Raw genomic sequence first — 6,001 nt, 5'->3', positions numbered from 1 at the left:
TTAGAAGATATAAGAAAATTCTGCCTTGCTGGGGATTACAAATACAAAAATACAAAGAGCAGATTCTATTAATTATCTAGGATATAAGATAGGTCTGCAGAAAATCAAAGCACAAATGGTACAAATCAGGAGACACCATTGAAGAACTCTTTTTTAAAATTAATACATACACACATATTTACATACAAACACACACACATGTGTTTTTTGGAGACAGGATTTCTCTGTGTAGCCTTGGCTGTCCTGGAATTCACTCTGTAGTCCAGGCTAGCCTCAAACTCATACATCCACCTGCCTCTGCCTCCCAAGTGTTGTGGTTAAAGGCATGAGCCACCACTGCCCAGCCAGCCTGTCTATTTTAAGGAAGGGTGCCTTAACTTCAAAATGGAAATCAGGGAATGTGTTGTATTGGGGAAGAGGTTTTGTATTTGTTTCAACAAGAGAAGGAAAGCTATGGATGCCATCCAAATTAATAAAAAGCAGATATGATGGAGGGATAATGTCTGATGATCTTGGCTAAAGACAGAAAGAAAGAAATCGAGAAGACCAACAAAACAGATAATATGTACTGCTGATCCCTCTACATGGGAACGACTCAGAGACTGAGACATGAATATGTCTCCAGCTAGGACTGAAGTCATACATAATCAATAAATCTTGTTGGGTACAGACTCCTCATGCCATCCTTTCATATGGCGTGGATGAAAATTTATATTACAGATTGGTTATACAGTCCAAACTAATTTATAAAGAAAGACAGATGCCTTTTACCTGCACACATAAAGAGCAGAGAGTCATCTTTAGCTGATCTGTGCACACTGCACATTTGTTTCATGTGTTAATGTAAAATGTATATTACTTTAAAAAGGTTATGTTTACATACAAAAGCACCAGATGCCAATGAAGTTAAAGTGGCCCTGACAAGATTCACCATCGAGGATGCTAAGATGCTGATACATATTTATTCTCGCACCCTGCTTGATTCAGCCTCACAGACTGCTTTAATAGCTATTTCTTCAAGAATCTGCATCCAAAACAACTTTAAAACATCTAGCTGGATCATCCAGCACCACAGACTGTTCTCATCGGACTCTAATTAACCCTTCACTTTCACAGCACACAGAGTTGGGACAACAAATAATACAGCTAGCTCTCCTAGGACTTGGCCATTATCCCAAATTTCTTGGAGCCCCCCAAAATGAAAACATTGCCCCCAAACAGCAGGAAGCAATTTTAAGAAACATAAAGCTCTCATTCCCAAGAGGTAGGGTCGGTAGGTTTTGGTCATTTGGTGTGTGACAGAGGTCTATCATAGTTTAATGGGTGTTGGTTACAAATTTTTGTTGGTTTTGGTCAGGGAGGAAACAAAATATAGGATGTTAGACTCAGGGATTTCTCTCTTTTTCTTTCCTCTGCCCTTCTTTCTCTCCTATCTAATGTTAAAGGGAAAAGGGGGAAAATGGGATGAAAAGAAAAAGGGAGGATATAGAATTATAGGATAAAAGGGTAGATTATTGATTCTACTTTTAAACCAAAGAGCAACTACTAGTCTCAGGTATTTTTTTTAATTTAATTTTTATCTCTCAGGTATTTTTACACTGTTATAGATTATTGCATATTTGATACAAATGTCAAGTTATTTTTGTTACAACATACTATTATATATATTTATGTTTAATTCTTGTATAAGGTATTGTACCTATGCAACACATTTAAAAATACAATGTGAAGCTGGGTGGGTGGCATACACCTGTAATCCCAGCACTCAGGGAGGCAAAGGCAAGTAGATATCTGTGAGTTTGAGGCCAGCCTGGTCTACAAAGTGAGTCCAGGACAGCCAAGAAACTCTTTTTTTCTTGTTTTGTTTTTTTGTTTGTTTGTTTGTTTGTTTTTGGATTTACTTATTTATTATTTGCACAGTATTCTGCCTGCATGTATGCCTAGACACCAGAAGAGGGCACAAGATCTCATTATAGATAGTTGTGAGCCACTGTGTGGTTGCTGGGAATTGAACTCAGGTCCTTTAGAAGAACAGCCAGTGTTGTTAACCTCTGAGCCATCTCTTCAGCCCAAGACACCCTGTCTTAAGCCCCCTCCCCCCAAGAAAATGTGAAGTTCTAGTCCTTTTGAAAGCTACTATTATAAACTGTTTAGGATAGTTATGATAAAAAATTATTTAAGACAGAACTCTGAACTCACCAAAATAGGATAAATAGTAGAGTTCTTTCTCCTAAGTTACCAAATACAAATGGACTGTGTTGCACTCATTTTTAAAACTCTATTTTATTTGGGGTATTTAGGCCTCAACCTCCCTTCCAACCTCCCAACCCTATGTAGGAGAAAGGTCAATGAGGAGAAAGCATCCCTTTACTTCTCCAGGCCATTTAGGGTCAAGGGGTTCTTTTAGAGCTATACCAATCTCCATCAACAGCAGATGCAGCCAGAAGTCTCCTCCAATCTGATGCACCCCAAAGGTTTCTATCCATCTATCCATTCCACACTGCCATACCATCTGTCTCTGGGCTCTTCAAACTGCTACACATCTACACAATATAACTGAGTTTACAAAAAAAAAAAAAAACCCAAAAAAACCAAAAAACTAAAAAAAACAAAAACCCCAAAACTTCCATTGCAGGACTGGATATTGTGAATGTAATTCTTACATGATAGTTTTCATAATTGCTCTTATTGTATACAGTTTATTAATATAAGAAGCCGTTCAGCCTATAGCTGGGCGAGAGTGGACAGGGAGGCTGGACTTTCGATCCTAGCAAAGGTCAAGGAGAAATAAAACGAAGAGAAGTCGCTATGAAGAGGAGTTTTCCATGAGGACAGAGACTTACAGCAGATGGCAAAGGCAAGACCGAGTTGGCAACTAAAAGGGCAGGTGGCTGGGAGCTAGCCAGACTAGAATAAATGGGCTAGAATAGATGAGTATTTGCACAGTAATAAAACTTAAAGCTTGTTGAATAAATCTAATAGGTCTCTGTGTCATTATTTGGGAGCTGGGGCAGGTAACAGAAAAAATTCCTATCAATATCTTAATTCTGCAGTGCCCCATACTACTTGCCATCTTAGTTCACCTTGGCTACTTCTGCTGCACCTTTGTTTTCATGGCGACTTCCTCATGGTCAACATCCTCCACCTGGAACTCTATCACTGGGATCAGGACAGGAGATTCTTCATAGAAATGACAATGCCCACCAGATCTCTGTGCACATATATCAGCATCTGAATACACAGTGCACAAGACCATCCACCAACATATGAGTCTGCCTACTTTGATGCCCAAAAGGTCAGAAAGAGGGCTTTGGATTCTCTGACTGAAGTTACTGATGTTTGTGAGCTTGGTTTTTTTTGGTTTTTTTGTTTGTTTGTTTTGTTTTTAATGCTAATTTGCCTGGTTCAGTTGTTGTGTTGGAGGCTTACTGCCTCCCTCTGCTAACCTATGCTTAGCCCTGGAAGCTTCTAGTCTCCATACAATCTAACCTGGGCCTAGAACGTTTTCAACCTCTGAGACTTACTGCTTAACAAGCTCACTCTGTCTAGCTCTTTCTGAGCTCTGGGCTACCTGGTTCAACTCAGCTGTTCTGGCTCAAACTTCTCTCCCAGCTAATTTATTCAATCTGTTCTAATCTCTCAGCCCCTGAATCACCCTGCTTGGCTTCCAACTAACTCCAGCAATCTGCTTTAATCTTCTGGCTGAATTCTCTCTTTGCAACCCATTTCTCTATTACTGTCTTGGTAAAACTTCTTCTCTCTCTGCTTTGCTGCTTAGGTAGCTTCCCTTTTCTTTTCTCATGAGAGTTGAGCATATCCTATTCTGTCAAATCTTTCTCTGATTCATTACTGTTTCTGTCACTCAACTAGACAACACTTTCAAATATGTGTGCTTCCTTCTACAAACTAACTTTAACTTCATTGTTTGGTACTAAAAGCATGTACCACCACGCCTTTTCTTTATCTGAAACTTAATCTGTACTAGGCTGGCCTTGAACTCAGATCTGCATGCCTCTGTTTCCTGGATTAAAGGCTATTTGTATTCCAGCTGGATCACACAGACCTAGCAGGACTTTGCATGTGATCTCTTGCCAGAGCAGCCTTGTTCTGAATTAAAATTCCTCTACATGAGCTGGCAACTGAACCTAGGTCCTATGCAAGAGCAGAAAATGCTCTTAAACAACTAACTGAGCCATTTCTCCAGCTGTCCATCATCCTTTTTGAGACAGAGTTTCTTACTGGGACCTGGCCTCATCAAGGATAAGCTGTCTGTCCAGTAAGGCTCCTGGGGTCCTCTTGTTTCCAACTCCCTGATGCTGGAATCACAAGTACTTTGCTTGGCATTCTTACATAGGTGCTGGGATGGAACACAGGTCCTTATGCTTGAGCAGCAAGCACGTTTCCAATCTAGTTCATCGCTCTAGGTCTTATTTGTTTATGAGACAGGTCTCATTTCAGTCAGGATGGCCTCAAATTTGCAAAGTTGAAAACTCATGATCCTGATCCTGTCACAATCTCCCAAATGCTGGTATTACAGGCTTGTACCACTATGTCCAGCAAGAATTTGTACTTTTCAGAATTTTTCCTAGTGCACATTAACTTTTTCCTTATACACATTAAAATTTGTTTTGGGGCATGGAGAGATGGAGCATCAGTAAAGAGCACTGGCTGTTCTTTCAAAGGTCCTGAGTTTAGTTCCCAGCAACCACATGGTGGCTCACAACCACTATAATGAGATCTGGTGCCCTCTTCTGGCTTTCAGGAACACATGCAGGCAGAGTACTGTATAATCAATCAATCAATCAATCAATCAATCAATCAATCTTAATTTTAAAAAGTTGTTTTGGGACAAGTAGCAATGGGGTATCAAAATATTTTGGACCTGTGCATGTTAGGTAAGCGCTCTGCTTTTGGGCAGTCTAGTTTAAACAAAGGTGTACCCAAAAGTTATTCTGGGCAGATCTAAGCAGACATCTAGAGAAGGTGGTATAAATTTCTCTACGAAGCCAAAAGTTCAACAATACAGTGAATATGGTGATGAGGAAGAGACACATCCTACTCTCAAAGCACCCTTCCCATATTCTTTAGTTTCCTTGCCAAACTTCAGCAATTCTTTCGTTGGCTGATCTCAATAGTTTTCTGCTCTTACCAGCAGGGAAGTAGAACCCACAAATAAATGGATTAGCATGTAAAGGACATGCACAGGCAGAGGGTACTCAGTTACAGGGTGACAAAGTGATTCAGAATCATAGGTAGACAGGGAACAACAGGTTCACGGCACGTCATCACCACCTTTCTCTCTTTTTCTTTCTGTTTTTCGAGACAGGTTTTCTCTGTGTAGCCTTGGCTGTCCTGGAACTCGCTCTGTAGACTAAGCTGGAACTCAAGAGATCCGCCTCAAAGGCGTGCGCACCATCTCTGCTGGCTCACTTCCCTTTTACGATGAATTTATTTCAGCTATCAGATGCCTGTGGCCTCGTTTTCTGGTTTTGCAGCTTAATTTCATGCACTTCCCTGGAGCTTTGGCTTTTCATGGGGTGCTTTGTTCTAACACCCAAGTCGACTTGGAAGCATTATCATTTTATTTACATATAACTTTTCCTTTAAGGTATTTACGCTTCCACTTTCCCAAACACCATCACTTTCCCGACAACACTTGCAGTTTCTAAGAGTACCACTGCTCCCATAAACCTTAGGTGCTCTGAGGACCTTCAAGTACTGAAATGCTATAAGTGTTTCCGTGATTACCGCGCTGATCCATGGGGCTTGTAGTAACCTAGGGCTTGCAATGCAATACCACCACCACCACCACCAAACAAACTACGAATCCCAGAAATCCCTGCGTCAGAGGATAGGTTTTTTTTTTCTCACTCTTTGCGCACCCTTTACGCCACCTTCAGACTACAACTCCCACCATGCTTTGCACGCAGTTTCCTGAGGTAGAGAATGGCGCTGTTAAAAAAGTGTTCTCTGGGAATTGTAGTTCTTGAGTTTGTGAGGC

The sequence above is a fragment of the Meriones unguiculatus genome, chromosome 2, assembly GCF_030254825.1.
Source record: "Meriones unguiculatus strain TT.TT164.6M chromosome 2, Bangor_MerUng_6.1, whole genome shotgun sequence".
In the NCBI taxonomy this organism is placed as follows: Eukaryota; Metazoa; Chordata; class Mammalia; order Rodentia; family Muridae; genus Meriones; species Meriones unguiculatus.
Note: the sequence above shows the minus strand (reverse complement) of the source record.